Source organism: Pituophis catenifer, unplaced genomic scaffold (genome assembly GCF_029215685.1).
Source record: "Pituophis catenifer annectens isolate HBS135680 unplaced genomic scaffold, rPitCat1.0.hap2 SCAF_4, whole genome shotgun sequence".
Lineage (NCBI taxonomy): Eukaryota > Metazoa > Chordata > Lepidosauria > Squamata > Colubridae > Pituophis > Pituophis catenifer.
The window spans coordinates 56,546,139-56,563,896 of record NW_027256884.1 but is presented as its reverse complement, the minus strand read 5'-3'; the positions used below and the strand labels follow the sequence as shown (position 1 = coordinate 56,563,896).

General features: G+C 47.8%; 1 protein-coding gene across 3 annotated transcripts in view; it reads right to left on the bottom strand.

Annotated features, from left to right (window-relative positions):
• The window catches only part of PDK3 (pyruvate dehydrogenase kinase 3), an 83,640-nt gene that overhangs the window by 30,596 nt on the left and 35,286 nt on the right, over nucleotides 1–17,758 (bottom strand). The window lies entirely within an intron of this gene.

The window sequence follows — 17,758 nt, the reverse complement described above, 5'->3', positions numbered from 1 at the left end:
GCGAATACTGCTTCTGCTTTTGCCTTTCAGCCCCAATCCAGGAGCCTTCGCAGGCAGTCGCTTTCATGGCGAACTATTTTTGTGTTAAATTTATATTTACTGACAAAGAAATAAAGGGAGACTAGTATAGATTTATTTCAAGCTATTTAGCTCTCGTCAGTTAGCCATACCTTTCTGGGATTCAAACCCGGCCTACTTACATATTAGGTAGATGTATTAACCTCTAAACTGGTCAGCTATATCAGGGGAGAGATTGAAATAGATCTATACCAATATAAATTTAACACAGAAATAGTTTGTCACGAAAATGACCCTAACCCTAACCCGGTGTTTTATTTTCTGTGAGAAATGGGTCCAAATGGCTTTTTGAGTGTTTAAGGTTGCAAACTCCTGGTTTAGAGGTTAATATATCTACCCAATATGTAAGTTGCCCGGGTTCGAATCCCAGAAGGGTATGGCTAGCTGATGAAAGCTAAATAGCTTGAAATAGATCTATACTAGTCTCCCTTTATTTCTTTTTTGGTAAATATAAATTTGACTACCATGCTTCTTTCTTCAGTAGTACTTCTTAGACTTTTAATTCCTGCATACAACGTACTACAATACAGATTAGCCTAATTGCAGGTTGTATTGAGTAGATCCCCTTTACTCAATCTTTTAAACATGTCATGAACAATCATGCCATGATCCCAATGCTCCTCAAAAACATTCACAATCTCTTGGTTTTGAGATTTAGCATAAGGAAAGACTTAGAGAAAGCTTCTGTGGATCTTGTTTCTTAGTAGACCTGTACAGAATTGCTCTGTAATCTATACAGTGCCCAAGACAGCTTGATAAATTTTGATAAGATTGGCTTTATGCAAACTTAACGACAAATTCTGAAATCATTATTTTATGTCAAGCAGCACAAGTCTCACATGGCTTTGCCAATGCTGTATTTTATTAAATACACTTTAACCCTTATATTTCTGTTTTTAAAATAAAATGGTCTTACAGAACATCTTAATAAGCAGCCTTCAGATCAAACCTACTTAAGTTCCTAAAACTGGTATAGTTATGACCTACTTAATTTCCACTTGGGAGAGTAAGACAACCTACAATTATCTGAGTACATACATACATACCGATCATGCTATTCCCTTTGGGGGGTAAGCAAGAGTACAGAAAAAAAAGTAAGAAATAGTAAGACAAAGAAATTAAAGCATGAGAAAAGGAAACAGCTTTCCCCTCAATTATATACAGTATCACACACTGCCTTTTTGTTAAAAAAATTTTTTCGCTCCACACTACTATCGCCACATGAATCTTTCATAGAGGCAATAAAATTATGTCCTCTAGCTAACATTCACTCCAAATCATTCATAAACATAAACATATACATAAACATGGGGATACCACCAATCCTTGCCTTATTTTCTGCAGAATGTTGACCATTCCATTTATTTTTATGTGTTTTATTCCATTATCACTCTTATTGCATTCAGCAACCAACTTTCAAGTTCATATTTATTCCAGAAATCAAAAATAATTTATCAAATGCTTTCTCGAAGTAAACAAACATAAGGCAAACTATATACTTATGTACTATAAACTGGCAGAAAATATTATTATAATTTGCCAAAAACAAAACTTGATCTGTATGGTCCCTGTCCAGAATAATGCTACACTTCACATATATATCTCTGCATCACCTCTTAAACCTTTTCAATCAAAATATTGCAAAAACCTTACTAATTATTTTGTAGATTTTGCATGCCGCCCATTTTCCACGATCAGCAAGGGATCCCTCCTTTCTTCGTCATCCATCCAGGGTGACTGATAATTGTACTGTTATCCACCACTGTTTCTTCGACATTATTTTAATTTTTGTAATTCGTATTTTATTTTGTCCCTCCTTTAGCATTCTTTCTTTAATGTTTCTATCCCATAATTTCTTCAATATTATCTTTCTTTATTCCCTCTTCTACTTTAACACCATGCCTTCCTGTCCTTGGCTCAGGTAGGGCAGTTTTGGAAAGTTGGGTTGGAAATCTAAATGTATTCACTTAAAGCCATTTATTACTGCTAACCACTACTAACTACTGCTCGTGATGATAATTCTATTAAGATTGATTAAGTTGTCTATTGAAAAATGTCAACTCAAGTGGGCTCAGTATCATTAAATTCAGTGGCATTTATTTCAGAATGTGCATGCATGAATTCACATTGCCCTATTCAAATATTTCCTGATCCATACTTGGAACTGCAGAGAGGGCAGCTTTATTTATTTATGCTATTAAGGATAAATTATTTATTCATTTAGTCAACCTATGATGGATAGGACACATATGTACACACACACACAAAGAATGCTCAGAAATGTTAATTCAGAATATACAAATCCAAACATACATGTGTGTTCTTTAGAAATTCAAACAATTAACACATTCAGTATCTATATCCAAAATTAAATTTCTACAAATGAAAATCAATGCTTAGAAAAAGAATTATTAATAAAATGAATAACATATCCAATGCTGATAGAAGAGAATATCTGTAGCTCAGGCTTGAATTCATCCCAATATTACCATTTTTTTCATTTAAAAAAAAAATTCAGCCAAAGCAATCTCCCACATTCTAAAATATCAATTAAAGATTTAAATTTGGCTTCTTGAACCAAGAAGAGTTAAGGTAGCAGCTAACAGTAAAAAACTAAATTAGTTTTTTATGATGCATCATAAGTGCATCATAAGTGCATAAAAATGCACTAGTTAAAACACAAAAAGGAGCAAGTATTTAAAAGAATAGAGATCACATATCTAAACATGATAACAGTTAGTGGAGATTCAAGAACTGATCCAAAGGCTTTGAAAACAGTGATTCAGAAGACATCTGGAATGACATTTCATCATTGGTTACCTGTCATGGTTAACTCCTGTTAGATCAGGCGCAGGAACAGAAGACGTGACCAGCTCGATACATGTAACAAACTTTATTTACATAGTAACAAGTAAAAGAAGACTGCTGGCGCGCTGCCGGAGCTCTCCTTATATTCGCTCCCGGCATACGCACCGCCCCTAGACAGGGATTCAAATCTCCCGCCCGATGGCTGGCAGCCAATCAGGGCGGATGCCCTTATATGGACATAACACTCCTCCCCCCTTAGTCTGAACTGTCAATCTCGTTTACAAAAGTCACGTAGTCGCGCAGGTACGTAGGACGCCTCGGCACCCTAGCTGACCTGCGCAGTCTCACTTGTTCTCCGTCTCCGACCTGGATGGACGGGGCTCTGTCGTCTCCGGGCTCCCTCTCCGGAACCGGGCTTGGTTCGGCTGTCGAGTGAGCGGGGTCACCCCCAGCGCCTCCGGCCGGACCGCAGACCTTGGGTGGCTGGTTCTGGTGGTCTTCTTCCTGGCCTGTGGATCTGTTTCCTCGTCTCGGTGGCTCGGTTCCGACCCGGGAAGAGCGTCTGAGTCTTGGTAAGTCCATCGTTTGCTCCTCCCTGGTCTCCCGGGCGCTGCGGTTCGGTTGCGGTTCGGCCTGGTGCCGGGTGGGTGGTGGTTCTGTTTGGTGCCCTCTGGACCGGCCCGCCGGCTGCGGGAGGTGCTGGCCCGTGTTGCGTTGTCCGACCTCGCAGGGGTGGTGTTGGTCTGCTAGGTCGGGCTGGCGTTGGTCTACCCTGTCTGGTCGGTGGTTGTCGACCTGGTCGGGCTGTTGTTGCGGCACTACCTCTGCGGGGCGGCGGAGGTCTCCCTTGCCGGGGTGGTGCAGGCCTACCTGGCCGGGTTGTTGTCGGCTTTCCCTTCCCCCTAGTCCCTGGTCTACCGTTGGGTGGTGCCTGGGGTCATCCGGGTCGGGGTGTTGTTTCCTGGCTGCCTCTTGTGATGGGCGGGGGTCCCTCTCGCCGGGGAGTCGAGTGCCACCCTTGCCCATAGGTTTGGGGGTGCCCGTCTTGGATGGGTCCCGGTCTACTCGCCTGGAACTGCAGTCTCCCTTGCTGGGCTGGCATGGGCTGCTGTGACTGGTGGGGTGCGCTGCTCCTCCTCTGGGCAGGTCCCGGTCTACCTGCGGGCTGGGTTGGTGGTCCTTGGCCTTGCCGTGCCCGGTGCCCACCTGGCTGGGTTGGTGGTGCCATCCCCCGTGCGGTTGGCCCTGGTCTACCTCGCTGGGCTGCCGGTGTGACAGCATTTGGTAGTGGGCTGGGCCGACCTTGTCGGGGTGGTGCTGCTCTGCCTCGCAGGGGTGTGGTAGGCCTACCTCGTCAGGGTGTTGTAGGCCTACCTCGTCGGGGTGTTGTAGGCCTACCTGGTCTGGGTGTGGTAGGCCTACCTCGCCGGGGTGTTGGAGGCCTACCTCGTCGGGGTGTTGTAGGCCTCCCTCGTCAGGCTGGTTTTCATGTGCCCCCCCCCACCTTTTTCGGAGTTGGTCGATGTGGCGTCTCGTGAACTGTCCATCTTCCAACTCAACGATGTAGGATTTGGGCCCGGTTGTGCTGGCAATTTTCCCCTTCAGCCACTTAGGAGAGCCGCTGAAATTCAGCGCGAAGATTGAATCTCCTTTGCTGAAGGCGCGAAGCGGGCGGCTGGCGGTTGCGGTCACTTCCGGGCTGTATTGGGGGTGCAGCCGGTCCAAGGGTGACCTCAACCTTCTGCCCATCAACAGTTCGGCCGGGCTCTTGTGGGTGGTGGCGTGTGGCGTGATGTGCTGTGTGAGGAGGAAGTTGTCTATGCGCTCTTGCCAGTCCCCCGGGCCCATCTTGGTGAGGGCCTCTTTGGTCAGCCGGACCATGCGTTCGGCTTGTCCGTTTCCGGCCGGCCTGTAAGGGGCGGACAGGGCGTGGCGGATGCCCAGTCCTGCCAGGAAGGACTCCATGGCCAGGGATGTGAGCTGGGGGCCGTTGTCTGAGACCAGCACATCCGGTAGGCCGTGTGTGGCAAACAGGCGGCGCAGGGCTCGGATGGTTGCTTCAGTTGTGGTAGATGCCATCGTCACCACCTCGAGCCATTTGGAGAAGGCATCTACCACGATGAGGAGGTGTCGCCCTTGCATCGGACCCGCGAAGTCAATGTGGATCCTCGACCAGGGGTTGCTGGGGGTCTCCCACTTCGCGACTTCGGATTGCGGCGGCGCTGGGCGAACTTCTTGGCACGGGTCACATCTGGAGACCCATTGTTCAATGTCTTTGTCCATGGAGGGCCACCAGACATAACTCCGTGCCAGGGCCTTCATGCGGACGATGCCCGGGTGCCCCTTGTGTAAGGTTTCTAGCGTCCGCCGTTGCAGGGTGCCTGGAATCAGCACCCTGTCTCCCCATAGCAGGCAGCCTTTGATGGTGGACAGCTCCTCCTGTTTCCTTGCGAACGGGCTGAACCTTTCCTCTGGCTTTTCCGCTGGCCACCCTCTGAGGATCCAGGACTTCACTTGGCGGAGTGTGGGGTCCTTTTGGGTGTGGACGGCCACATCTGCGGATGACACCGGGCAGCTGGCGTCGTCATCAATGTGAAGTAGGTGGAGCGTGGGGGCTGGGTCCTCGACCGGCTTCCTCGACGGGCATCTGCTGAGGGCGTCAGCGTTCCCTATGGCTGTGCCTGGCTGGTGCACGAGCCTATAGGAGTAGCCAGCTAGGAAGATGGCCCATCTCGTCATTCTTGGGGACATGAAGGTCGGGGTTGGTTGGTCGCCTGCGAGGAGTCCCAGGAGAGGCTTGTGGTCTGTGACTATGGTGAAGCGTCTTCCGTAGAGGTATTCGTGGAAACGCTTCACTCCAGCCACGATGGCCAGGGCTTCTTTGTCCAGCTGGCTATAGTTCCGTTCTGCGCCGGACATAGTCTTTGAAAAGTACGCGATTGGGGCTTCCGAGCCATTGGGCAGTTCGTGGCTGAGGACTGCCCCCACCCCGTAAGGCGACGCGTCGCAGGTCAGTCTGATGGGGAGCGTCTCGCTGTACTGGATGAGGACGCTTTTGGACGTCAATAGTCCTTTGATGGCCCGGAATGCCGCTTCCTCTTCCTGGCCCCACTTCCAGGAAGCCGATTTCCCCAGCAGGCGGTGGAGTGGCTCAGCAACTGTGGCTTTCTGTTTTAAGAAAATGGCGTAGAAGTTGAGCAACCCAAGGAAAGCCTGAAGCTCCGTTTTGTTTTTTGGGCTTGGAGCTTCATGGATTGCTTCCACTTTTGATTTGGTGGGGTGTATGCCTGTGCTATCAATGAGGAAGCCCAGGAACTCGACTTCCTGTACTCCTATGATGCACTTGTCCCGCCTGACCCTCAAACCCTTGTCCTTGAATCGCTGCAGGACAAGCCTGAGCCTTTCAAGGAGTTGGGGTCTCGAGTCACCGGAGATGAGCACATCATCGAAGTAAGGCACCACCCCTGGAACGCCTTGGAGAAGGCGTTCCATCATGGATTGGAATATGCCAGGGGCAGCGCTGACTCCAAATTGGAGGCGGTTACATTTAAATGCCCCTCTGTGCGTGACAATTGTCTGAGCCTCCGCCGTTTTGTCATCCACTGGCAGTTGCTGGTAAGCCTGGGCCAGGTCCAGTTTCGCGAAAATTGATCCAGATCCCAGGGAATGCAGCAGGTGTTGCACCACTGGGACTGGGTATGCGCTCTGTGCCAACGCCTTGTTGATGGTACAACGGTAGTCAGCACAGATGCGCACAGACCCATCATGCTTCAGTGGGGTCACAATGGGGGTCTCCCATGAGGCATGATCGATCGGTTCCAGTACGCCCTGGGCGATCAGCTTATCCAGCTGTTCGTCTACTTTCGGCCGCAGGGCAAATGGAACTCGGCGGGGCTTGAGCCTGATTGGGGTGATTCCCTTGTCCAGATTAAAGGAGATTGGCCTCCCCACAAATTTCCCCAGCTTACCATCGAAGACTTCTTTGAACTCTTCGATGATGGAGTCGAGTTCGTCCCTGCGGATCTCGTGGATGCCCTGAAGTGAAAGTCCTAGAGGCTTGAACCACTCCACGCCCAGCAGGTTCGGTCGGCTGTGCTGCACGATGGTGATGGGCAGCTTTCCATCGAAGTCGTTGTACTTCACATGGATGGTTGCTCTGCCTAGGATGTCGATAGGGTTTCCATTAAAGTCCACAAGTTTGTCTTTCGGGGCTTTCAGCTGGGTCCTTTTGTATGCCGGTTTCAGCTGTTGTAGGTGCTGCCAGTCCATGATGGAGAAGGCGGATCCGGAGTCTACCTCCATCTTGCACGGAGACCCCTCTGCTAGCAGCGTCACGTGGAACTTGGTGGTCCCCTCGTCGCTTGTGTGAGCAATGGTGGTGGTCTGGTGCACCGTTCTGTTTCGGGGATATTCCTCCTCCCCGCGCCGGGACTGGTTTGAGGACCGTTTGGATGTCCTCTGGTTATCTTTGCGATTTTCCCGGAATCGCGGTCTGGGCGGCTCCGGGGCTGGGTCTGTGGCTCTGCAGGCCTCGGCGATGTGGCCCCTCTTCAGGCATCGGCGGCAGGTCGCGTCCCTCCATCTGCAGGTCGCTCTGGGGTGGTCGCCTCTGCAGCTGCCGCATCGCTCTCCGCGGTCGCCATGCGGTGGGGTTTCCCGCCTGGGAGGGCGGGACACCTTGTGGACGGCCATTTCCTCATCAGACTCGGATTGAGTGGTTGCCTCGTCCGATGAGGTTGGGCCCGACTTGTGGATCTTATGGATCCCTCTTGCTTTTACCATTGCAGCGGCTGCTTGTTCGGACGTTTCCGCCGCTGTTGCCTCGTCGAGGACGTCTTTAAGCGGAATCTTCTTCCTGCTGAGGAATTTCTTCTGCAGCCCCACATCTCGCATTCCAAACACATTGCGGTCCCGGATGGCATTGTCCACATTGTCGAACTCACAGTTGGCAGCGAGTTGGCGGAGCGCTGCCACGAATTCTTTGATTGATTCACCTTCCCGCTGATTTCTTTGCTGGAAGGTGAACCTGTTTGCGATGGGGGTGCCTGTAGGTGCATAGTGCTCCTGTAAGACGTCCTGCAGGTCATTCCAGGACATCTCCTCGATGTCCCTAGGTGCCACGAGGTCCATCGCCATCTCTAAGACGTCCGATCCGCAATGAGCCAGGAAGAGGGCTCTTTTCCTCTCATCATCGAGGTTCTGGTATCCATTGCCTCGCAGGAACTGCCGGAATCGGACCATGTATGACCTCCACTTCTCCCGGGATGGGTCGAACGGGTTCAGCGCGGTCATCGGGGCTTGCGGGGTAGCCATTCTGGAAGTCGCTGTGGTGAGGTGACTTCAGCTCTTTGGGCGAACGTGCCGTGAGTCTTTCTCAGGTTCTCTTCTCTAGTCCTTCGTCGCCAGTGTTAGATCAGGCGCAGGAACAGAAGACGTGACCAGCTCGATACATGTAACAAACTTTATTTACATAGTAACAAGTAAAAGAAGACTGCTGGCGTGCTGCCGGAGCTCTCCTTATATTCGCTCCCGGCATACGCACCGCCCCTAGACAGGGATTCAAATCTCCCGCCCGATGGCTGGCAGCCAATCAGGGCGGATGCCCTTATATGGACATAACAACTCCACATACAGATTCACTTGCAACCAGACAACTGTAATGGGAGGAGGGAGGGAAGGCATTGGAAAGTAAGGAATGTTTAGGAGGGAAATGAGAAATGGAAGTAAGCCGGCTGAAAGCCTGAGACTGACCTAACACTATAAGGTCATTCGGCTGGGACAGTCTGAGGCAGTCAGATCATTCCCAAATCAAAGTGAATGCAAATAGTAGACAGTGGGAGGTCCAAGAAACAAAAGAAAAGTTTACCTATGCTATTTTCCGGGGGAAATATTAGAACTAGTTTTTCTACTTCTACTTCTGTAACTAAATGAAATCTTCAGTAAAGTTATACGCTTGGTAAAAAAAATGTCCCAGGAGTTTTGCTGTCTAACCTGGTGGGTGGTTGACATTAAGCCAGATCTCATAGAAATAGCCTACCTGGATCCCACCAGGAGGTCAGCCCCAAGATGTTGGCTATGAGCAAAGACTCAGAAGAGAAGAAGAAGCTGGGAGAGGCCCCGGCTGAGGAAGGGCCAGCACCACTTCAGGCCGGAGCAGAAGCGTACCCAGACAGCATGTGTCTGAAACCAAAGACTGAGAAGTCTGAGCAGCTAGCCACGGTGTCAGCCTCCGCGCTTTCATTGCTTATTGCTCAGCTGCCATGAAACGGGAGGGGGGGAGCTATTGGGATTCTTGAGGGGGGGAAGAGAGCTGGAGAAGAAGAAGGGGGAAACCTTGCTTCAGCATCTTCTTTGAAGTTGATAAGGGCTCAAGGTCAATGGTCGTGGCATAGCAGGAGGATGGCACCACAAGACGTGGCACCCACATGACCCCTGGGGAAATTGTGGATTGGATGATGGACGCTGGACAGATGGGGAGGGGAAGCTTTCTATATGTAATTTTCGCGCCTTTGCTTCAGACCTTGCTTTTCTATGACTGCATTCAGTTCATACTCGGTAAAAGATACCTTTCTCTATGAAAATGAGTTGGGGTTTTTCTTTCTTGGGTAATGAAAGGAGGCTGTCCTGACATTAAACAAGGTCTGTTTTTAACAGCCATCCCGGCAAAACTACCGTGGGGGCTGAACAAGCAATGTCTGATCAAGACAGCGACCTGGACCAGATGGGAGCTGCCGGCTCAGCAGCTTTGTCATCCCAACTAGGCAGAGAAGTAGTGGACTGGATGGCTAATTTACAGCTGGAAGAAGATTCGGAGAGAGCCAGATGGTCGATGGGAGTGGGAAGGCTGCCGGAGTTGGAGAAAACCCCCCACGACGTAACAAGCACTAGTGGGAGAATCTGCCTGGATGCAGGAGCAGAAAGAAAATTTCCTGGTTATTCAGGCCCTGCAACTTTTGAGGGAAGCAGAAGAGAGCCATAAAAGCCGGGAAAGGTATGCATACTCTGCTGAGAGGGGGGGTGAACATCCCAGGGATGAAACGGAGGCAGCTGCTTGTGGGGAAAAGAGAGAGAGAGCAAGCTGAGGAAGGAACAGCTCAAGCTTCCAGAACTCAAGCAGTTGCTGCAGCAGCCCAGGGGCCCCTGGCAGGGCAGGCACCGCCCCAGAGGCGAAGAAAGCCAAAAATTCCGATATCAGAAAAATTTGGAAGAGACCCGAAGAAATTGGGCTTTTTCCTGATCCAAGTCTGGAACCATATGCAGGACTGGGGAGAGGATTTCCTCTCAGAGGCCGCTCGCGTGAAGTGCATTACCAACGCCCTAGAGGGAGTAGCAGCTGGATGGTGGGACTCCACAACGAAAACTCCCCCTTGCTGAGAAATTATGATCAATTTATGACAGCCCTCAGAACACGGTTTGGGGACCCATTAGCTGAGCGAAGAGCGAGAATCAGGATGAAGGGCATTCACCAGGGGCGGAGGTCGGTGGCGGAGTACACTCAAGAGTTCCACGAGAGGGTGGTCAGAAGTGGCTCTGCTAGAGAATTATAAAGATGGGCCTAATGAGGACGTCTACAAAGATTGCCATTCGCGGAGGTCTCCTGATGACCTGCAGAGTTGGTACGTGCTGGCAACAGACGTGGAGATCGACCTGGCCCGAAGCCATCTCCGGGGGGGCGCACATGGGATCAGCCCCCCTCCTCGATCCACAAGGGGGCGCCTAAGCCGCAGCAAGCAAAGCAGGGCCCAAGCCAAGATCCTCCGTGTGTTTCAAATGTGGAAAGGAGGGGCACTGAGCCGCTGAGTGTTTCTCCAAGCCAGAGTCCAAGGCCACCACTACCGGAGGAAAGAGATCAGATAAACCACCTGCAAAAGCCCATGAAACCGCCCTGAAGGGAGAAGTCGTTGAGTTCACCTCCTTGAAACAGGGTGAGTTGGGAATTCCGACCATCGCAGACAACAGTGAAACTGAAACCGATTCCGACGCTGACTGCTTGGTAAGTCAGAAGGGCGGGGCCTGACCATCCCAGTAGAACTAAAGGTACCCATCACAGGGGCCCACGGCCAGATGTCAGCCCTCCTAGGTTCGGGATGCATCAGATGTGTCATCAGCCTGGACATGGTAGAACAGATGGGCCTAAGACTGAAAGCCATTAAGAGGCCCATCGCATTCTGTCAGCTAGACAGATCAATGGCTGGAGGGGGCCCAGCCCATTTTGTAACCGAGCTAATCGAGATGAAAATGGGGGTTCACCTAGAGACTCTTAGCTTTATCATGGCCCCGGGTATGGAATGGGCCCTCCTACTTGGGCTACCTTGGCTCTGTAAATGGAAACCCCGCATAAACTGGAAAACGGGAGTTTTGCGCATCCGCTCGAAACACCCAGGGAAAGAAGGGGAGGAACCCCTTTTTGTGGGTGGAGTGGAAAGTGCGGCAACAGCAACAGACCACATTGTGGGGGAGGAAAAGATCCCAAAAGAGTACTGGGACCTTTGGGAGGTGTTCAGCGAGAAGGCGTCAGATGTGCTGCCCCACCACCAGCCAACTGACTGTGCCATTAAAATCCTCCCGGGGGTAAAACTCCCTAAGACAAAAATCTACCCCATGACCCCCCGGGAGCTGGGGGAACTATGGGACTTTATTGATAAGAACTTAAAGCGCGGTTTTATCCAACCGGCTAGACCACGGGTGGCAGCACTGGTACTTTTCCGGGAGAAGAAGGATGGGTCCTTTCGCTTGGTGGTTGACTACAAAAACCTTAACGCCATTTGCATAGAAAATGTCTATCCCCTGCCGCTCATGAAGGACATGTTAGCCCACATAGGCAAGGGGAAATTTTTTACAAAAATGGATTTACGGGACGCCTATTATAGAGTTCGAATTAAGGAAGGGGATGAATGGAAAACGGCTTTTAACTGCCCGCTAGAATGTTTCCAGTTCAGGGTGCTTCCTTTCGGACTACAAGGAACCCCTGCAGTGTTCATGCAACCAATTAACGAGGTGCTGCATAAACACCTATACAAGGGAGTACTGGTCTACTTGGATGACATCCTTATCTACACCGAGACCATGGACGAACACATAAAGTTGGTGAGAACCGTCCTGAGAAAACTTAGGGCCGCTGAACTGTATGCCAAACTATCAAAATGCAAATTCCACCAAACTAAAATTGACTATCTGGGATACCGCATCTCACATGAGGAAATAGAAATGGACCCGGAAAAGGTCCGGGCAGTGTTTGAGTGGGCCCCACCATGCACCCGCAAACAACTACAGAGCTTCCTGGGATTTGCTAACTTCTACAGACAGTTCATCCCCTTGTTCGCCAAAATTGCCTTACCAATTACCAACCTTCTGAAAACAAAAGGAGAAGAGAGACGAAAGCCCTCTCGGCCTCTCGAATGGACTATGGACTGTCAGGCAGCTTTTGAGAAACTAAAACGGCTGTTTGTTGCCGAACTGGTCCTTAAACATCCTGACATGGAAGCCCCGTTTGTAGTACAGGCGGACGCCAGCGATGTAGCCGTCAGAGCAGTGCTACTTCAAGCGAACGCAGAGGGAAAGCTGCAACCCTGTGCTTATACCTCTCGGAAACTGTCAGAGACCAAGAGGAGATGGGCCATATGGGAGAAGGAAGCTTTTGCTGTTCGTTAGGCACTGCTAACATGGAGACATTTCCTTGAAGGAGCTAAGCACCCATTTGAGGTGTGGACTGACCACAAAAATCTAGAAGCGTTGAAAATGCCACGAAAACTGTCCCCAAAACAAGTCCGCTGGGCCCAACATTTAAAACGATTTAATTTCTCCCTGCGATATCTTCCTGGAGGAAAGAACTTCATGACAGATGCTCTGTCGAGACTGCCACAATACAATAGCGTTAGAGAGGAGGTGATTCAACCGATTATACCCTCAAAACAACTGGTGGCATCAGTAGTTACTAGAGCCCAGGCAAAAGCGGACCAAACCTTAGCGGCTGACTTGACTAACCAACTAAAAGAAGCTCTAAAAACCGACAAGTGGTTTTTGGCCCATTATAATGAGTGTACACTTCGAGAAGGTCTCGCTTGGGTGGGAGCTAAGCTGTATGTTCCCGCCAGTCTAAGAGTGACAGTAATACAACACGCTCATGATGCCAAAGTTACTGGACATTTTGGATTCGTGAAGACATTACATTTAGTTAAACGACAGTTCTGGTGGCCTGCACTAAAAAAGGACATAGAAGCTTATGTAGTCAGTTGTCCCGTGTGTGCTTCGGCCAAGATACCTCCTGGAAAACCACCCAGGCTGCTCCAGAGTGTTGCCAGGCCTGGAGCCCCCTGGAAGGAAATTTCCATGGATTTTATTGTTGAATTACCCGAAAATGGGGGGAATACTCTTATTTGGGTGGTTACTGATTTGTTCTCTAAACAAGTGCATTTTATCCCATGTCCCAAGATCCCTTCTGCAAAAACGCTCACAAAACTGTTTGTCCAACATGTATACAGGTTACATGGAGCTCCAAAGTGGATAATTTCAGATAGAGGAGTTCAGTTTACCTCCCAATTTTGGAAAGAGTTCCTTGGGTTGTTAGGCTCTGCCCAAGGGTTAAGCTCCGCCCACCACCCTCAGACTAATGGGGCTTGTGAGAGAACCAATTCCGTGTTGGAACAATATCTTAGATGTTATATAAATTATCAACGAGATAACTGGGCTGATTTGCTACCCTTTGCAGAGGTAGCCTATAATAACTCCATACATAGCAGCACAGAGTTCACCCCTTTCAAAGTGGCCTCTGGCCAAGATTTCGTACCCATTCCAGAGTTGCCTCAGGAAAACCCACAGATTCCCTCAATTGAGTGGATCAAACAGTTACGTAACACTTGGCCTGTTACCTGCAAGGCTCTGGACAAAGCCCATTGGGCTCATAAAGCCCACACCGACAAGAAAAGGGCTCAGGGCAGAAGTTATAAAGTTGGAGATATGGTTTTCCTTTCCACCAAGTATTTGCAAACTACCCAAAAGTCGAAAAAACTTGGACCCAAGTACATGGGTCGTTTTCCGATTGTTCGGATCATCAACCCATGCCGTGCCCTCAAGACCTATTTATTTCAACAGGCTGGCCTGGCCTAACTTCCCTTTTAATTGTAACTTTTAAAATTGGTTTTAAAACATTAGGGGTGTTTTAAATTGTTTTGGGCCAAATTATTTAATGGGTTTTTATATTATCTTTTAAATTTTGTAATTTGTGTGTTTTCTCTTTCTGGCTGTTCACTGCCCTGAGTCCTTCGGGAGTAGGGCAGTATATAAATCTAATAAAATGAAAATGAAATAAAAAACCCTGTCACAGTACAATTGGAATTACCAAAAAATTTGCGACGGATCCATCCGGTGTTTCATGTCAGTTTGCTGAAACCAGAGCATTTGTCCCCTTTACGTCCAGCCCAAGAACCTCCCCCTGTCCCCATACTAATTGAAAGGGAACAGCATTTTGAGGTTAAAGAGATTTTAGATTCTAGGAAACATCAGGGTAAGGTGCAATATTTGGTGGCCTGGAAACATTTTCCATTATCTAAGGCTGAATGGTTGAATAAACAGGATGTTCGAGCTCCAGGGAAATTGCAAATGTTTCATTCCAAATATCCTGATAAACCCTAATATTTTCTTAATGTTATACTTTATTTCTGTGATCATGTGTTTTATGTCATTTTGCTTTCTTGTAGGACTAATGTTTCTTCTGCAGGAGGAATGTCAGCCTCTGCTCTTTCATAGCTTATTGTTCGGTTGTCATGAAACGGGGGGAGGGGGGAGCTATTGGGATTCTTGAGGGGGGGAAAGAGAGCTGGAGAAGAAGAAGGGGGAAATCTTGCTTCAGCGTCTTCTTTGAAGTTGATAAGGGCTCAAGGTCAATGGTCGTGGCATAGCAGGAGGATGGCACCACAAGACGTGGCATCCACATGACCCCTGGGGAAATCATGGATTGGATGATGGACGCTGGACAGATGGGGGGGGGATGCTTACTTTATGTAATTTTCGCACCTTTGCTTCAGACCTTGCTTTTCTTTGACTGCATTCAGTTCATACTCAGTAAAAAATACCTTTCTCTATGAAAATGGAGTCGGGGTTTTCCTTTCTTGGGTAATGAAAGGAGGCTGTCCTGACACATGGTCACAAAGTAGCAAGTGAGGGACGCCCCATATCAGGGGCTGAAGACCTGCTGGGCAACAAACGTGGGCAATGCAGTGGAGGCCAAAGAACCCCTTCTCCCTTCTGGGGTCATTGTGGTCCGAGGTGGCAAGTGGAAAGCAAGATGGCTAGCCAAATGGGATGACCCCACTGAGTGGAAGCTCCTGATCACTGTGGAACAGTTGAGGAAGAAGTTCGGAGGGATGCAGATTTGTGCTGTAGTAGTGCTAGGAGTCACAGCTGCTGCCAGCAGACCAGGTGTCGTGAGAGCCCTGGCAGTCCTGGCTACTACACCTTCTCCTATTCTTCAGCCAGCAGCACCAGCGGCCGTGGCACAGCTGGCAGCCACAACGGGCTTTGCCACTCCTCCTCCTCCATTACAACTGGTGACGCCAGTGGCCCCAGCCAAAGTTGGAGCCCCAGCACAGTAGCAGCCAGCATTCCACCCCAGTGGTTCGTCCTAGTGTGGGAGAAGTGTCACCCTCCCCGGTGGTCTGTTTCAATGGGTGCCCAAAACCGCCTAGCCCATTTCCTGGCTCAAGCCTGGCACCACATGAAGCATTATGGTGTTAAGATGATGCATCCTGGGTCCATGTCATCACTGTCAACTTAGAAGAAAGCACTTCGGAATGGTTGGTGTTGCTACATGATGGGAATGCCCCAGAGCCAGACAACTTCAATGCCTTCATGCAAGCCCTGTGAGAGCAATTTGAAGACCCACTGCGGCCTGCTGCACTGAAGCAGGGGAAGCGATTGGTAACATAGTACATTCAAGATTGCCACCACCTGGCCAGCCACTTAGGAGATTGGGCCGGAACACTTGCTGGTCTACCATTTCCAAGAGGGACAGAATAAGGAACTGTATCAGAATCGCCTACCCAGACTTCTGGTTTGGTATCGCGGTGAGACAGTCGGGGAATTAGCAGGCTCCGACGAGGTCCGCGAAAACCCCAGATGACGAACTGCCGCCGATGGGTCTCCGGACCAGAACCGTCCTGCTTTCTTCCGGACGGGGAAGAAAGAAAGGCACCTCAGACAACCAAGAGGAACAGGCAAGTTCCTCAAAGGTCGGAGGGAACTCTCTGTGACTCGGTGGCAGGGGGCAGCAGCCATGGCGGCTGCCACAAAGCTGGGACAACCGGACTAAGTATAGAGCTGGAGAGAGAAGAGGAACAGAACAAAGTTTTTTGAAGCCGGGTGACAGCCAACCCAGGCGTGAAATAACATCAAGGGAAACATCTTTTAACTACAAGTCCCCTAGCGATAAAATAGCAGCTAAGGAGCATGGGGGCAAAGAAGATTTTGAAACGTAACTTTAAAGAGACAAAGGCCTGATAGAAAATTGACTCCAATAAAACTAATTGGAAACGCTAAACACTGAGACGTGGTCAAAGGATTGGAAAGAGTTTAAATTTAGACTGGACTTTAAAAAAGATTTGATACTTTTAAAAACAAAAAGGAAAAGAGAAGCCAAGTAACACTGCTATATAACTGAAACAAAATGGATACTTGTTAAACAATTGGAAATTGTGGATTGCAGAGAGACACCTTTTGGAGTAAAAAGGAACATTGCAACTTGGTTTTTGTTTTGGAAAATCGTGAACTTTACAGATAACAACCGTGAGAATTTTTGGAAGATAATTTCTTTGTCTGCAGGCGGCTTGACTTTGGGAGAAAAAAAGAGGGGTATTACAACGGAACTCTTATAATTGGGATAACATTAACTTAAAAAGAATAAAATGGTGCAGGAATTAGAGAAGGAACAAATTGATGTATTTGACTTGGAATGGAAATAAGAAAAATAACTAAAATGATACATGGAAGACAAAATTTGAGGACATTGAAGTTCAAATGAAATATACGCAAGCAGACAAGAAAATGAAGAAACAAGACACAACGGCTGCAAATAAAGAAGACAAAGCCAACGTGATTAAATAAGAATAAGTAATGTACAGGTGGATAGTAATAATAAAAAGGAGGTTTTTAGAGACGATATTGTGAATAACAATAGTTATAAAGATGATTACACTGGGATTAACAGTGAAAGAATTGGGGAATATGGGGTAAGATAGAAAAACTTTGATTTATAAAATAACTATATTGAGATTAATAATGGTTAACAGAAATATGAGAAGAATATGTTACAGATACTTAAAATTGAAATATGGATGGAAGCTATAATATATGAGAAATAGACTGTGTTAAAAGAAAATATATCAATGGACATAATGAATTAATGTTTATTAAGATGTTACATGGTATTACTTGAGAATAATTGCTGACTATAAAAACTGGGATATTGTTTAAATACCTATAACAATTGCAATAATTTGAATATTTTTAATAATTTTAATATTTTCATATTTTCAATATTTTTGATAATATATCTATCTAAGCAAAAAAGAAAAGAAGATTGAAATAATATAGGACTATGAATTACAAATAAGAATTACTTATCTGGTTTTTATATAAATGATATGGTTAAAGATAAATATATGAACATGTGAATGATTTTTTTTAAATGTTATCTAATTCTGGGTTTTATTTAATTGACCAAACTAAATAATAATTTTAATTAGCAATTTTATGATGTTTGTGTGTCTATATTTTTCTTGACTGTACACCACCTTGAGTCCTACGGGAGAAAGGCGGTATAGAAATATAATAAATAAATAAATAAATAAATAAATAAATAAATAAATAAATAAATAGA